The following is an 18,276-nucleotide window of genomic DNA, read 5'->3' on the forward strand; positions in this document are numbered from 1 at the left end:
TCAAAATAATGTTATTATTACTGTTATTTTTAATATTATTCTAAGCTGCCAATAAACAAAGAGGACCAACCTAATCACACTGAGCTAGCAAACAAGTAAAAGAATCTAAAGTAGATACTGGAGATAGATAAAGAAAATACAGCATTTTTTCCCTGTGGTGCAAATAAGACTGGCTGAAAGCTCCAGCATCGGCCAGAGGTCACCGAGGGCAGCTGAAGAGCAGCGAGCAAGCAGAGCTCCAGGGCCGCTACCTCGCCCACTCAAAGTGCTAGCCAAAACATCTCCAAGATTTGATGCACAAAATGTCTATATATGTAATTGCTGGAAGAATACATTCTGTAAATTCATTTTCTAAGCAAACACTGTGTGGAGGTTTCCTTGAAGCACTTATTCTTGCTCATAATTCCCACGCAAATCGAGTGAAAAACGGAGCTTCTGTTTCCAGTACTACCCATTTAATTATGCATAGATTTGCAACTTGTCCCATTACCCAACTTTTAGTCTTTACATACATAAACTGTGTAGAAATTTGTTTTCTAAAAGACCTTTCTAAAAATGGTGTTTGAATGTTTTTGCAGTCTGTCAGTCCATGATTTTGCTTCTGTTTAAAATCCGACAAGTGGCTTTCCTTTCTTCATTATTATTTATCTTTACTTTTGAACAGCCTGACAAGCACTGATGCCATACCTGGGTTTAAAAAGATAAATTCTTCAATTCTTCCTTTCTTTCTTTCTTTTTTTTTTTTTTTTGAATTTAAAATAGTCTGGAAATTGTCTGTCATTCAAAGTCCTTAGAAACGAAACATACACTATCTGAAAATATTTCAGCCTTAAGGTTTAAAAAAGAATCAAGAAATTATCTGCATATAATGAATAAAGGATGTGACCAAATTTTATTTGACTGAAGCAAGTCTAGTCCAAGCCAGTGCCAAAGTGAGACCTGTGATTTAAGTGTCCTATCTTAAATCCCAAGCTTCGAAGACTCTCCACCAGCTCAATCTATGAAAATTCAGTGATATACACTGGAGTAATTCCAGGGGTGGCAGCGGAAAGTCTGGCCCATTACTTCAGGACGTATAGCTGAAATGGATTAGTAGTTCTTTTCTTGTCTTGTATCCATGCTTCCTCACTATCAGACTGTCAATGTTGCAAAACCTTGGCTGAAGGCCAACAGGTAACAAGGCAAATGACAGTGACCAGGAAAATAAAAAATAGTGGGAGGAGATAGATAGAGGTACAAAGGAGGGTAATTAAATGTTGTGGAACATTGCTCAGTCATGAGCTCATAGCAATGACCTTTTTCCTGACAGAGAAGAGTAAAGGTTAAGCATCAGCCGTGCTTCAGCCAGCATGGGCTTTCAGTGTGATGCAGTTGCTAAGCTCTCCTCAACAGGCATCCCAGCGTATGAATTCAGAAAGCGACGTGAATCATCCTGGAGTAATGATAGTTGAAGAGACATAAGGAAGAAAACAAACAGTCAAAGCTCGGTGAGGCACTCTTAAACTTCATTTGGGAAAGAAAAAAAATCCACCCTCGGGTCTCTAAAAATAGCTACAGAAAGTACTGCTTCAGATATAAACACTTTGCTTCCTCAGGCCTGTGCAAGAGGATGCATGCTGACAAAAACCACTCAGATTGTGAGAGGACAGACACATTTGACTTAGTATATGACGAATTTCATGGCTACATTTGTAAAGACAGAAATATTCATAGCTATTACAAGCTTTTATCCAATGCAGCTGGATGACAACATTTACAATCCAGGGGAACAGAGACAGAGAAAATCTCTCTCTTTTCATAATGCCTTTTATGCTCAAGCCCAGTCTGTGGCTTGAGCTAAATATGCTGTGAATGTTTTGCAGATTTTTTTTCTGGCAATACAAACTAGTCTGTGAGAGACCTTGCTGATCAAAAAAACAATAAGCAGTTATCTCCCAGCGAGGGTTCAATCAGTTCAGAAATTCACAGCTGGCTTAAAAGGAGGGACATGTAATCAGGAGGTAAAGCACAGTGCAGCAAAGCATATGAAGAGGTGGACAAGCCAGGATAAAATATCAGAGATGAACGAGTGACACAGAGCTGAAATTTTGTTTTGCTAATCACAGCCAAAGCAGGACACACTGAATGCGCTGGAGGAGCCAGCCCAGTGCTGCTTCTGGGTTGAGCCTTCGTTCTGTGTTGTACAATTCACTCCCTGGAAACACTGAAATTCAGGACATTCATCAGTCAAGGGGCCTTGGCATTAATGGATTTGGCCAGGTTTCTCCAGAGTAATTGATATACATTTTTCCCTAGTTGTTACCTGGATTTTCATGCTCAACAAGAACTATTAGAAGCTGTGGAAGTCTTACAGGAGGGCTAAGAAAAAGCAATATCCTATAGCAGAAAGGAAGAAGGGTTCACCAGTTTTGCAGCCCTCCTCTCCAGGGATGCTGAATGGAACCACAGCCTTTTAAGATCCAACAACAGATAGAGATGGATGAAAGAGTTTCAAAAAAGTAATTTAAAGTCATATCATTAAAAATACACCTGTTGAAACCAGTGTGCAAAATCTGCTGTAAATATTTTGCTGAATAAGGCATTCTTATCAAAATGAAGCATCTGAGACAAGAATATTGTTTGGTACCTAGGAACATTTCCCTTTCTCCCCCCCATGGAAAAAGAATAACAGAGTACCATAAACCTGTGGAAAATTTACTTTATCAGCAGCTCATCAGCAAAGTATTAGAACAGAAAAGTGAAAAACACAGGGATGGAAGATGTCAGGCTTACAGCCCAGATGACCTAGTACTACTGTTAAATAGCGTCAGTACTCTTCTCAAGTACTGCCATGCATGGAAGAGGAATTATTACTTTCTCAGTTAAAGATGACAGTATAATGAACATTCTACTGATTAAAGAGGAAGGATCCGAATAAAATAAAGAGTTTAGATGTTAAATATGCATTTTTAGGGCTATGCAAGAGGAGGGTGACATTCAGCAGTATTGTCTGGGGGCATAGACCTCAGAGAAAACAAATGCACTGAAATGAGTTTGGAGTGTGCTAATACCAGAACTATTTGTTTGCACACCAAGGTCAGAGGATTTCATCTAGCAGTTCCTGCAGGTGGTGTGTAGATTCTGAAGACATGAGAAAGTACATAAGAGCTGTAGCTCTAAATATAAAAAACACATGCAGACTCAACCTTTCTGCTGACTAGGAATATTACAGAAGTGTCCACAAATTCTAAAGCTGTCTATATAGTTTGGGACCATTCTATCAAATTTAGTGCTGTTTTTATAATTTATTTGGTTGAAAATACCAAGTGAGTTACTCACAATGCCTATGTTTGTGTAAAAGTGCAGCTCTTCTTTTCAGATCTCTTAATCATAAGCCTGCATACCAATAAGGCATCAAGCATAGAAAGGAACTGCATTTCCATTCACTACAGCTAAGGAAGCTGGGAATGGTTACACCCATGTATCCTCAAAATAAAATTAAAATTAAAAAAATAAAAAAATAAAAATAAAATAAAAAAGCAACTACCCAATCTTTATAAAGGTTTTCACATCAGTGAAGGTTTCTAATAACAAGGTGTTCATGGGACACAAATCATGGAAAATATTTCTTTGCATTGACAAAAAGCATTCCTTAGTGCCAATATTGCATAAAAATATCCATACTGACTAAATACTAAATGATGTCTACTAATGTCAGTAGTAGGACAGTGGTTTTCAAGCCAGTTTCTGTATCTCTACAAAACTATGAGTATTTGAAGAAGAAAAGAAAAAAAAAAAAACAGCAAGATTATACTTGTCTCTATATCTCTATATAAGAGACACGTAGAATCTCTTATTAAAGAAATATCTAGCAGTCCAGTACTTCCACTGGGAAACTCCAGCTTGAAACAGTTAGGGAAAATATAGTGGTAGGAAATTAAAGATTAAAGGAATGAAGTTCTAAGACAAGTTTGGCCTTTAGATTATATTCTGAACCTCCTGGAGAATGAATATAGTTATAGAACCAGTGGTATCTATGTTATCAAGATAAGGAGATGTTTGAGTCTCACCCAGAATTTGGCCCTCCTCACCACTGCTCAGTTTGGCAGAGCCTACTGGCAATGCACCTTCAACAGCAAATACACAGTCATCAGGAAAACAGGCATTTGGGGGTGAATTCAGCTGTTCAGCACTTCCGCACAGACATCCTTCTAATCTCTCTTTCTATAACAAACTTGAAAAGCCACCAAATTAGAACTGCAGCATTTTACAGTAGTGTTAATGGCTAAAGATCAGAGCAAAAGATGAATAGATTTTTAGTGACAATAGATAATTACAAGATGTTCAACAGTAAATGCTGAGAATACTGACTAACTAATTTGGTTTGATGACTCCAGTGTACAGTCTTTAGAAGTCCAGCCACTTTATCATATAGGGATAGCTATGTCTACATTTGTAAATATTTTGAGGTAATATTTTATTTGCAATGTAACTTCACATCAAGGCAGTAACTTCATTGTCATTACAAGTTTAAAAAACTTCTCTCCAGTCAGTAGGAGCTTTATATTAATCACCAATTTGCCAGTGAGACACAAATGCAACCAAATTAATGGCATCATTAAAAAAGTAAAAAGCTCCATGAACAGCAGAATTAATGATGCTTAATATCCTGTATAGCTGTGCCTCCTTGTTGACCAAGTCAGACAACAGATTAAAAGTGACTTTTATAAAAGTGTAAACTTGAAAGTCTTTGAGTTCTGATTTTTTCTCTGTACTCAGTTATTTTTATGAAACTTGTGAAAACACCTGAGACACCCGTATTTCTATTGAATTTGGTTTAAACCTGGAGATCCTGGTCGGTTAACCAAGAAGATTAGGAAGAAAGGAAAGGGGTGGGGGGTGGGGGTGGGGGAAGTACATCATACAAACTGAATTATCACACAATAATGACTACTTAGAAAAACAGGTCAAAAACCGTAAACCCACAGTCTTAGTCCTCACCAGCAAAGCTGTTGTTAACTGCCCTGTTTTCCAATACTTGCTGATACTAAGAACAAGATTTACAGTCCTGAGGGGGATACTTAACATTTCCTTAACTTTGCTAAATCTGTCTTCCTCCTACAGAAGCTTGTTTAATGCTATGGTTTTCCCAGCTTTCTGAGGAAACGGAGGTTCTTAATTCCACAGAACCAGTTCTGAATAATATCCCATTCACTGTTATACATGGTCTGCTGAGGAATGGTCTGCTGAGCATGAAGTGGGGGGAAAAAAAATGAATGAAACAGGAAGATGGGAAAAAGTGGGAAAACAAATAAAAAGGAGAACAAAATACAAGCACTAATCGAGGAGAATGGGATGAAAGAGATGAAAGAGTGAAGAAAAGAGTTACATTATTGGGCTGCATCAGAACTGTCTTAAACTGTCCAAAAAAAGGGGGGGGGGGGGCGGGGAAGGGGGGCAGGGGGTGACAAGAATAACCCAGTAATTTCTAAGTATGTGCCTCTGTGAAAGCTGGGAATCAATGTAAAAATTCTCAGCATTTTGTGGCTTAGGTCCCAGGTACTCATCCTTCCTCCAGAGCAACTTCTAATAGATCTTGAATAAGTGATAAACTTCAGTTAAATAATTTTTGTACCTCAGATTTCTTTGAGAAGCAATAGCAGAAGGTGAGATCAAATGGCTGCCATGCAGACAGTGTAGGTTGGGTTCAACAGGCAGAGCAGAGAGCTGCAAATCTCTTTTGGATTGTTTGCTTACTTTGTTAGAGGTATTCTGAGAATCTTCAGCAATTCATTAGGAATACTTTTTAATTGAGATGCTTATATAATTAAGGAAAACTATTTTCTACATATAAAATCTAATTCTATTATTAAATGAGTGGAGGAGAATCTTCACATCTCTATTGAATTGTACTGGGATGTTCCGTCTGTATATTCCCCAGGCCACAGAGTAATTAGACACTGTACCAACAGGTCGTGCATGAACCAAACAAAAAATATATTTAGAGAGAACACTCCAGACCCCATAACTATACGAGTCCATCACTGTATTGTTATGCTGTAATGTGACACTTTAAACTACAGAGAAAGTATCCATTCATTATTAAGGTAGATGTACAGAACAATGCATAATACATAGGAAATTTGAATTATTTTATTTTATTTTTTCATTTTATTTGTAGCCTCCACATACCAACTACATTTCATTTTCAGGTCCATAAAGTACACTCAGCACTTTGGAAAGGCTGGGTGTTCGTTTCAACAATTCTAACTGAAGGTGGATTACAAACACATATGCTGTTAGATTTCAGATGAGCCTTCACAGGGTGCAATGTACAATTTTGTGATCGTGATGCACTAGATGGACTGAAATGTTAAGACTATAACTATTTCAGAATATGAGATGAAATTCAAAGCAGAGAAAGTCATATGATGACCAAGGACCTCACTCTAGGCTTATGCAGTTATCCAGCTACACTCTACCTTTAAACCATTGACCTTTTCTTTTATTCATGGCAAAATAATAATAATAATAATAAATCAAAAATAAAAAAATAAAAAGACAGATTGTTGTTTATTTGTTGTTATGACCAGGACGGATCTGGCTAAAAAAAATGGGAAATGTATGCTAATTTCCAAATTTAAGAATTTAGGGCAAGTCCAAATAAGTACAAGTAGCACACTGAAAATCATCTATCCCTAGCACTGCTTGTCATATTTCTACATTTTACCATCCCTACCAAGGAATTATCTACTCAGTTATTGCAACAGGTACAAAATGACCAACCAACAGACATTGGCATATCCGAAATATTAAGGTAACCTATCAACAAAGCATAAGTTAATGGGATATTTTTCTATGTTTGGATACCAACAACAGTATCTCTGTTCTCTTCTGTGACAAATATCTTGTTTGAAAGAATATGTTCGCATTAGTATATCCCTAGTAACTGTGGAAATACACAAGTGGCAATTTCGTACCATGCAGAATGCCTGCTTGCTACAGACACAGGAGAACCACTAGTGTATGTGGTGGGAGCAGTGGGGGAATGGAGAAGGAGAATTTAGGCTTCCACAAAAGTACTAGCCCACTTGGAGGTGCTGAGCTCTGCTCCCTGGGGACAGCGACAGGACCCGAGGGAACGGCATGGAGCTGGGACAGGGGAGGGTCAGGCTGGGTGTTAGGGAAAGGTTCTGCACCCAGAGGGTGCTCGGGCACTGGGACAGGCTCCCCAGGGCAGTGGGCACAGCACCGAGTTGCCCTAATTCAAGGAGCATTTGAACAACACTCTCAGACATACGGCCTGATTTTGGACTTGTTCTCTGTGGACCCAGGAGTTGGAGTCAATGATCCTTGGGGCTCCCTTCCAATTTGGGATATTCTATGAGTCTGTGATTTTGTGATTATCACTATTGAAGTTCTTCCTTTTCTGTAAGAAGCAGGACCAGAAGGATGTGCTGATATAGAATCTAAGTGTGAGCTTGAGTATCATATTTCAACAACTATATATCCTTAACCAAAAATAATACTCCAAGTGTACTCCATAGATTCATAGGTCTTTAACAGTTTATGTCTGCTAAAACATTGGTTATTGATTTGCATGCCTCATTTTTGTGGATATAGACATATCACCCTGACATCATATTCCCAAGCATTAATTGTTCCTATCCTGTCATTTTTATACCTCTTGCATCAATTATTTACTCCTTTTACACCTTACCTGCATAGTGGAGGTCTAGAGATTTTGTAGAGAAGAGAGAGACATTTCTTTGAAAATTTCACTTATGAAATTTTCATATTTCAAAAATATGAAATATTTTTCATATTCAAAATTAATGAAATTTGTAAATGTTAAAAGAGTCCAAGTCCTACTCCAGCTTCTACCTGCAGACATAAAACTCATTGCATTATTTCTTTTGACTCAGAACTTGGTTCATACACACTGGTTAATTTTTCCAAGACTATTTAAAAAAAGGAAAAATAGCTGAAGCACAATGAAAACTGTGACATCTGTTGGTATTGGGATCTTCTCTTTACCAAGGAGAATAATTATGGGCCTCATGGGATTTCAAAATTAGTCAGGTCCACTATTGAAAGGAAGGTCACAAGCAACCATTTCCCATATAGGAATCCCTACACGGAAGCAAACTATAATTAATCCAAAGGTCTAAAATGTTGTCCTTTTTCAACTGTGGAACAAAAAGTTGTCATGAAGCACTAACACTAAACAGAGAATAACTGAGCAGCTTGGTTCTTCCAGAGTCAGGGGGTGTTTACCCCAGCCAGAATTTTCACCTGCTGTCACTCCCCATCCTGAAGGAAGGAGGTGCTCAGCTAGACAGTCACTGCTGCAGAAAAAAATGGAAGTGTACTAAATCCAGAAATCAGTTCCTGCTACATATACTAAGTGCCTCGTCATATGTAGGATGAGCAGTGTTATGATTTGGTTATTGCACAATTTGTCCCTTTTAGTTAATGCATCATTTGTCCCTTCTAGTTAACATGCTTATATTTTTTAGCAGCATGGGAGAAAGGAAAGGGCAAGAATCTGCAAATGGTACACTCAGAATTATTTGCTTTGGCTCTGTGATACGTGTTCACCAACAGTCAAGGCTGTGAACGTCTTAAAACAGACATTTAGATGGTAATTATGAATAATATGAAAAGATATCGAGCTAATATAATGATACAGGACCAGACCTTGAAGCCATGACTGTTCTGTGTAAAAATTGCCTATAGCACTGACAGACATCCTAAATAAAGGGTTAGCTTTTACCTTCCTGAAATCAATGGGGCAGCAGTGATGCATTTTGAAACTATACTGTATAAAAGGCTGGGGGGTGGGAAACATGAAAACTAACAATCTACAATTCCCTAATATCTTTGAGGTCATTACTGAATGATCAATAACAGATGTGCTGATACTCACATGATGAAACAGGTTCCAGGAGTTAGTGAGAACACATATTAGTTCAGTCAGTAAGTAACTGCTGAGCTCTGGTGCACTGTGTTTCACCCCTTTTATTTCTATTCACTGTAGGTACCTTATTTTGAAATCAATATACCGTGATCTGTTTTATGCTTTACCATGCTTCTGGTGATTCTAGTTTGCTGCTTGTGAGTTACCTAATGCCCTTGATTATGTCCCTGCTACAACCACATGTATGGTCATTGCCTATCAACACTAAAAATGTGACCCCCCCCCCCCCCAAAAAAAAAAACCATAAAAATAATGAAACCAGAATGACTTCTGTTTATTATTAGAGGATGATTACTTTCCTCAAGCAGGACACAAATACACTGTAATGTAAATGCAACACATCCTGCAGTGCAGCATCTGTTCTTAAGAGCAGTATGTGAGCTCCATCCCAGCATTGTGTTAATGATGTGTGCGCACCACATATTGATGCCCCATCCTGCCTCCAGCTTAGATACCCCATTTTCCTTCCAACCACACCAGAAACTTTTAGCTCCTCATGCAGAGTCAAGCCATAGGACCTCAGTGCACTCAGTGTTCAATGGCACCACCAATATTTCAAGTAAGAAAACCAGAAATGCCATCCTTATTTATTGCATGAAAGTCAATAGCTCAAGGGCAGATCTGCTAGTTGATTGTAAATATTGGAAGTTGAAGAGGTTTTCTGTAGGCAAACATATTTTGACAGCATTTAGGTCTACATTTAGTTTATTTTTTTAAATAAAACTTTAAATAAACTTTTAGTTTATTTATTTTAAATTTGGTTTAAAGGAAGCAGGACCAGTGCAAAATCAGTGTAGGTTACCTATAAAATCTCTCATCAGGTTATTTGGGAACATAAATATAATAGAATTTTAAAAATCTGATTAAAAATAAAAAGAAAAGAGGTGAAAAGAGGTGAAGAAGAAAAAGAAAAGATTCAATAATGTCTAGTCCAGAAAGCTTGCATTCTGTTTCATTTATACTTAAAGCAAAATTCAGATATTGAACAAAACCACTTCTTTTATATTCCATTTATTCACAAGCACTTTTGAATTACCATTAAAAATAAATTATCCATTTCCATTCTGCTTCCCAGTAACTGCCTGAAGAGGGCACATAGGGTGAAAGGAGTTTCTTAATAATTACCAAACAATTTATGACCAAATAAATTTATAGACAGCACCAATTTAATAACCTACCAAGAGGTGACAGTGCAAAAAGATTTGTGGGGCTAACCTCATACCTGAGAGTGGTCAATGACATATTAAATTAAAGATTTCTCTCTCGTGGAAGCCAACTAAAAGCCTAAGGAAAGGATTTATTAACTCATTTGTCATCAAACCCAGCATTTTCTCAGTGCACTAGAGTTACTGGAAAGTTCACATGAAAGGGGTCAAAGTCTTGTAGGCAAGGTTAGGACTGCCCTCTTTTTCCAGACAGGTACTCTAAGAATTAGGTTTCCTACGATCTCCTCTTCTGTCTCAGCCTTACAAACACTTACAAATTACTGCAAAAATACTGCTAAAATGACTGCAAAACCCCTCACCAGCACAACAGCATTATTTGTCATTACAAGAAGACAGACATGCACATTCCCAAATTGTGAGCAACTAGGGAATACAAGCAGTCTGACAAAACTTCCATTACAGTGAATGGCAACAGCTTTAATAAGTAACCACACAAGGGGAAAAAATGAAGTTCTCTGATTAGACGATATAGTATTTGACAGTGTTTCCATTTTTAGTTTGTGACAAAGCATAAAAATGCCAGTGAAGTTCAAGGAAAAAGTGATCTTGATACAAAAGACCATAACTCTTACTGATTCCGCTAAACATCAAACTGGTGCAAAGTGCATATTTCTAGATTTCTCCTTTGTAATTATCTCCTTTAATTATCTCATTGTATTCAGTATTGCCATAATTCTTACTGAAGCCTATTGTGCTACTGTAGCTTCTTAATTGTGAAAGTGGGCAATTGAATTGAGTGAAGCTGTTTGTACATGTGATGGTTTTTAGACCTGCCCCCTAGGAAAAAACAAACAAACAAACAAACAAACAAATAAATAAGGCACTTTCTGGAAATGCCCTTGACAAAAAATTTGGCACTTTCTTTTTCAGCATTTGCAGAAAGTGCCTCGAAGTAAGATGATCAGCTTGTGCACAGTCCTGTTTGAAATGTTCTCTCCCCCTTGTTGTGCTTTAGGAAGGCTGGGTAGCCACAGAATCCCAGAGATGGGAATTTAAAGTGCTGAGTATAGCAATTGGAGGCCATGGAGAAGGCACAGGGTTGAGTCTGAGTAGGGGAGTCGCTGCTGGGCTGTCTCTGGAAGGCCCAGGTTGAGTCTGACACCTCAGAGGGTGAATTCCTGTGAATTGCTCTTTGTCAGACAGAAATTCTAGTTTAGATGCTTTGTGGCATGATCTAAAGCCAAATGAAAACAGAAACCTTAAAGCAGGTCATGTTTTGAAATGTAAAGGCATATCATGCAATTTTAACTAAATTTCCTCTGTCTCATATATAAACAACAGCTGCTGAACAAACAAACACAGCCTTCTAAGAATTATTTGTTTCTAAGTCCCTCAGTTTAGAATTAATTCTTCTGGGAAATAGTTATAATGTCACAGCCAATGCATTTTTGCCCCATGATACTTATTTTGCAAAATGAAGACCAACAGTTACAGCTTTAAGAAGTAACGAGCACAGCAACTACTTAACAATTTGTTCTTGGCAGGATCTGACCGCGTCCCAGTACCCTGCAGATTAATGTTTTTATAAAGGAAAAAATGCAGTATTCAGCAGGGAAAGAGATTACTGCTGGCTGGAGCGCAAAGCTGAACATTGCTTCCTCTGTTCACTTCTAGCACAGTGCCTCTCACCAAGACTCAGCTACCCCACCTCTCCCAGAGGTCTGCGTTGCAAGCACCCTTTGAACAGCAGGCATCCCAAATGCTATCTCAGAAAACACTTTGTGGGAGGGATTTCGCATGGTTTTACTTGCAAGCAGGCTACCAGCGTAGGACTGAGAAGGAAAATATGTGCATCCTCCTATCATCTCAGCTCACTCAACCATTACTTGAGGACTTTGACCCTTTCCACAAGCTGCTCTCAGAGCCAAAGCAAGCATATACGAGCGAGGTTTTCATGCTGTGACTAGTTTGATGATGTGTCTCGTCTCCCTGGGAAGACTGATAAGTATTGTAGCAGCCAGGCCCAGGGCAAAACCCATTCCAAGTCAGGAGGATGTACAAAGGGTGACAGACATTGCACCGAATCATGGGGCACAAGAATGAAAATCACGAGGTTTAATCCACCATCATGCAGTCCAGGCTGTGGACAAGCAGCAGCTCTAATAACTCTGCAGACTGCCTTGATCCAGAGTCTTAGTGTGGGAAACACTTTTCAAAATAGTAAGCAATAAAATATCAGGTTAAAAAAAAATAATATCTAATTCTCCATATACTGTCATACAGAGTCACCTCCTGCTGCAGTGCTGCCCCAGCAAATAACACTGGGCCTATGGATCCTCTGAGGAAATTAAATCAATTTATTCATATATACACAGCAGGCTTAGGAATTTGTTGCAGATTTTTCATTAGATTACATTTATACAATGAGAAAGAGGAAAAAGTCCCTTTCCAGCTGTACTTCAACTATACAGAAAGAAAAGCAAAGAGACTTTTATATGTTTCTGTGTTTATTTTCGTTTTAAACTTCACTCACAGTGACGTTTCCATGACCCTACTACTTAAGCCCTGCATGGACAGATGTACCATAGGCCACTAACTCCTGTGATGGAAATGCTGGTTTCATGGAGATGAACCAAAGCAACGTTAACCCTTCACCAACCAAATAACCAGAGATGTATTTTGAAGCAGTTATGTAGATGGATAACATTCCAGGTAGGGAGTCCACAGAAAGATCAGGAAGTTTAGGACAGATAAGCTTTAGCTGTAGGACAGGGTAAAGTAATCCTAGCCAAGGCTTTAAATCTGTTGACAGTGAGTAGGGTGTTTACTATTGATTATAGGGAAATCAAATTGGACCTTGGACTCACCAATCACGAGAATGACAAGGGGCAGGTTTTTCTGTCAGCTGCCCATTTAACGTGCAGAGACTGGCCACATCCAGTAGCTGCCTCATTTTTCAAATGGTGGGATTGTCTCTGCTGAGCATCCTTGGTATTGATTAGATGGTTATTTTTTATACAGACTTGTACTACTTACAGAGATGGTAGCAGGAATAAAAGCCACCAAGAGTACAGCTGAGAATAGTTAACCTCGAAGGTTATTGTCCTCTCAGAGTGAAAAACACCTGACAGCATCTAAGAGATTTTTATATTTTTATTTTTTAATATTAAACATGAACAGCACCAAACTCTGTTGAATGGAAATAAGCCACACTTTCAAAACAGCAGCACTATCATATTTGTTTAAGTGCAGAAGTATGCAACCTCTGCCCGTGCTGTGCAAGAAAGGACTGCTCGGATGGCAGGGTTGGATTTCTAGCAGCCCTCAGGCTTGGACCTTGCTGCGGTTTGTGTCTGTCATTCAGCAGCAAGAAATATCAAGAGGAATCAACAATGAAGTAAAGGGCTGTGGTTGCCCTTAGGCCTTCCAGGAAATGTGCTTGGGAGCAGCATTTGCATTGAAGTTCTCAATATATCTTGGCCGTACACTGTGAAAGTTCTCCTGGTCCATACCACAGTGACAGCAATGATGCTTCTTGTTTCATTTCAGGGCATTCAGTCCCTGTGGAAGACATCAGCTAGGCATAATTCCGCATAGCAGAATGGTGTCTCTTCTAGGGACACCTAAATCTTATAATTTCTGATGTTTTTCACCTCTCTGATAGTGCCTGAAATTCCCTAAAACACTTGGTTAAAGGGGTTTAAATATCAAAAAAAAACATGGCCCTTGCAAAGAGTAAGGGGAGATCTGTGCAAATCTGTGGTAATGCCACAGAGATCAGTGCAGTTGGCCTATTAGTTCCTTTTGTTTTATAGTACCACCAATTAAAAACTCTTGGCTAAACTTAATGGATCTCTTTTTTCATCCTAGAAATACAAGATATAAATCTCTCAAGAAAAAAAATATATATATATCTATAATGAAGAATCCTAATTTAAAACAGAATATTTAATACCTCTCTAATATGCAAATTTATTGCAGTTCATGTTTTTCATTTCCTCACAAACATCTCAGCAGAACAGATCTTCTCCATCAAATGAATTATTGGCCCTTCTCCACCTATTAATTGCAAATCATAAGCAAGTGCTGGAAAATAAACTTGATTTACTTTAAGCAGAAAGAACAGAAAATCATAGTGGCTGAAATGTTTCAGGTGCTGAAAAAGAAGGCTGCAAAGCTGAATTTTAATCCTGAGGAAATGATCTGGAGCACAGCTTGTGCACGTTCCTGAGTACCACAGTCCTTGCTGAGCAAAGGTTTTTTGCCTCTGGTTTAGTGTATGTGACAGCTCCACTGATGGGCACTCCTAGGTCTCTAATGGTGTGCTTTGGATGCAGTGCTCCACACAGATTGAAGAAAGATGCCATCCCCCTAAGACTGTTATTACAGAGTTCATATGAGTTAATTGTTTACAGTCTCCTGTTGTTTATTATCGAATGCATTGCAGATGCAGCTCTAATTGAAGTATTTATGACTTTATCGAACAAATAGCCACCTATCCCAAACTCCAGACGACCTCTGCATGTACCATAAGGTACAAATGTACTGCACTATAAAATGACAATCAGCAGACAGCTGCTAATTCCTCAATGAGCCAAGGACAAACAGAGCCTTAAGGATAGCAAACCACAGTCTGTACAGGGGAAGGAGGAAAAACGTTCAGGCAATTCAAGACTTTGGGTGCTGGTGGCCAGCCAGCAACACTCCCTTCCCTACCAGTGGGACTAAAACTCTGAGGAAAGTAACCAGGCCTCAAGGAAAAGATGCAAAGGAGCTCATGCATATATTCCAGGGGGACAAAGCTTGCTATATGCTGAAAAATAGCCTTACATTTATGAATTTTGAAGAAGACATGTCTAATAAACCCCTCTGAGATGCTGGCTGTATCGCATTGACCATGGCACAGACATGAAACTTGGCTGAGGGATTTTTTCCATCAAGGAGGACAAAGGACTTTCCCTGTGTAAAGCATAAATGTATCTTTAAAAAGTGCCTGTGCCTCTGTTCTACAGCACTGCTACAGCCACTGGAGGTGCCAGAGTAGTTACCATATGGAAACAGGAGAGAGATGAATCTGCTTGAAACACTTAACAAACATAGAGGTTTGTTCAACAGGCTTTATTTAGGGCTTTGAAGTCCTAAAATGAACATCCAACTCAAAGACAGCCAGTGCAGACAGCAGGGCAGGAGGCTGGGCACACACACGAGCAGAGCTCAGAAAGCAGAGAGTTGAACGCTGCTGCAGCTGCAGCTCCAAGGTTGGTTTTATCAAAACATGACAAGGCTGGGCTCATCCCTCTGCAGGCAGTGCAGGTGTACACACCAGAGCCACATGCTTTTGGGGATGAGCTGTTAAAACGGAGTTTTCCACTTTCCATGAGACATCATGTATGCAGGAAGCAGAATGGATAACACCTCTTGCATCCTTATGCATCCTTTTAAAGCCCATTAAAGTCAACTGAAAAGAAAGTGTGGACCAGGTACCCCACAGATCCAGGTATTTCCATCCCACAGACCTCAACCTTCCCCAGCTCCAGCACAGCTGGCAAAACACAGGCAATAACAAAATAGTCTGAACCGCTGAGAATTTCTGTGGTTCTTCATACTATTATTTTTGTTATCCTGTGGCTCTTTTCATCTATACTTAAAGATAACATGGAGATAAAGCCCTGATTACCTGTAGCCACCATTCCATTGACCTACAGAGGCTCAAATCTCAACCTGAGACAGAACAACGAGCAAAATGTAAGGAGAAAAAGACATAAATGTAGCAGATAACAGGGAGAATAATCACGTCCTAAATCTATGTTGCAGCTTTTATCACATCCACTACTCCTCGCAGTGTTTGTGGAACAATGCAAGAAAATTGGTTGTTTAAGTTTTAAAAAGTTTTTACAAGTCCCTTTTTTCTGCAGATAGACTGACAAGTTATCTATGCAAATTAAGAGTGAACAATTAAAAATAATCTTTGATTGATTTTTGTAACAGGGAATTGGTCACAGGGAAAAATTAACACATTTTTAAAGGAAAAAATTAGTAACTTGTAGTAGCCTGGGGGCAGGAGGCATGGACATGGTGTTATTGCATGCTTTATGCCCATGCAATATTAATGCAATTGCCATGACAACTGTGACATCCTCTGAAATTATACACCTTTACAATTGCAGAACATCTTCTGAAGGAAAAACATCTCTGCAGCTAGCAGGAAGGTTGCTGTCATCTAAAATCTGTTTTTATAATCATTCAAACATTTCTTCAACATTTCTTTCTTCTAAACGCTATCATGATAAATTAGTTTCAAAGATTAACCATGGATTATTCCTTTTTTCCATAGTGAAAAACAACTGTATTTTAAATTTGCAAATAATTGTTTAATGGCAAGAAATTAAAAAAAAAAAAAAAAAAGGTAAAAAGAAAAGGGAAAAAAATAAAATAAAAAAATACAATCTGAAAGTCAGGTCTTCCAAAAGAGGCACACCAATCATCTTATAATGACTGTAACAAACTGGATAGAGAACTGCTGCACAAAGCAGCAGACCAAAGTCTTATACAAATTGACAGGTTGAGCATGTCAAAATACAGTCATGGCTCATTCAGGGGTTAAGGCAGGATGCATACTCTACATATCTAGTACATTGTTTTCAGTGAAGAAAATAATCTGAATCACACTTAGAATAATATGGGAAATTGTATAATCTAGGGGCCTGAAGAGCAGCCACTCAGTAAAGTAACGTAAAGGCCACCAGACACAATGTCATGAGAATGCTATCCTTTCATAATGTATTCAGAAAAATCAAAATGACATAAACTGGCTTTAGTAACGATGTCTCACTTCTAGCAAAATGCCTCATGTGCATTACATACACTGCACTCCTTTTTATAGTCTCATTACAATTCCTTTCAAATTGAAACCAGGCTACGATTCAAATGCCCATTCCTCTGCTTATTTCAATATGAAGTGGAAGCACCCAGTACCTCAGGTTTATTAGAAAGAAAGTAAAGACACATGAAGCAAGAAATGGTGAAAACATAGTGCTAGATGTTTTTAGCCCCCAGGCATAACCTGGGATGGAGGTTTAGGCGAGAAGCTACTTGCTTTTATTGCCCTTTTACTGAGGGAAAGCTCACTGCATAGTGTCAGAGAGAAATTAGGTTCATTTGTGTAGTGGCTAATAGCTCTCATCCAACAGGTTGCCCAGAGAGGTTGTGGAGTCTCCCTCCTAGGACATCTTCAAAAGCCCCAGGGGCATGTTTTTGGGAAAAGGGCTCTGGGTGGCCCTTTGTGAGCAGGGGTTGGACCAGATGGCTTCCAGAGGGCCCTGCCAGCCTCAGCCAGCCTGTGATTCTGTGAAAAAAAAAATATATATATATATGTTAAAAGCATTTAAGAGTGTTAATGTTCATGCTTATTTCTTTAAAAGCTGCAGATACAGGAAAAAAAAAATAACACAAAAGGGGACTCCTTGATCCATTAAAACCATGTGTAAAAGTCTAGATCCTTTCACGGGGTGACAGATTGGTTTTAGACTTTTCACTAGTATCCATCTGCACCATGTCCTGGTTGGACACACTCATGGATCTTAACCTTTATTCCCACCTCTCCGGCTTGTTTTATAAACTATTACAGCATAAAAACAGCATATTGAGATCTTACAATGAAACCCACAGATGTCAATCAAGATGCCAATCTAATAAATTGGTAGAATCATCCTGCACCTTTTTACCTTCCTTACAGTCCAAACAGACTAAGGGAACATGGGTCTGGTGGTACAGGGATGCTCTCCCTCTGGAGCCAGCTCCAGGGAGAGCAGGAGAAGGGTGCTCCAGCAAGAAGTGTGGCTGGTCCTGACCAAAGTGCTCAGCAGTGAAAAAACGAGGGCACAGATCTCAGTCACATACTCTGCATGGTGGTGTAACCCCAGCCACTAACGAGAAGCATCCAGCATCCTCACTGTTATGCTCAGCTGCAATATTGGCTCTGTCATGCGCCTGTCTTGTGAGCAAAGTTAAAACCATATGGACAGACGGGCTCTGTGCAGCTATGTGACCCCGGCTGGAGGAGTATAGAAAACACTGCCTTTCGATTCATTCCTGATGTCATCAAACTTGCAGCAGATGTGAATTTGGCCCGGTGACACAAATTCCTGCATG

The sequence above is a fragment of the Anser brachyrhynchus genome (assembly GCF_964034855.1).
Source record: "Anser brachyrhynchus genome assembly, chromosome: 1".
NCBI classification, from domain to species: Eukaryota; Metazoa; Chordata; class Aves; order Anseriformes; family Anatidae; genus Anser; species Anser brachyrhynchus.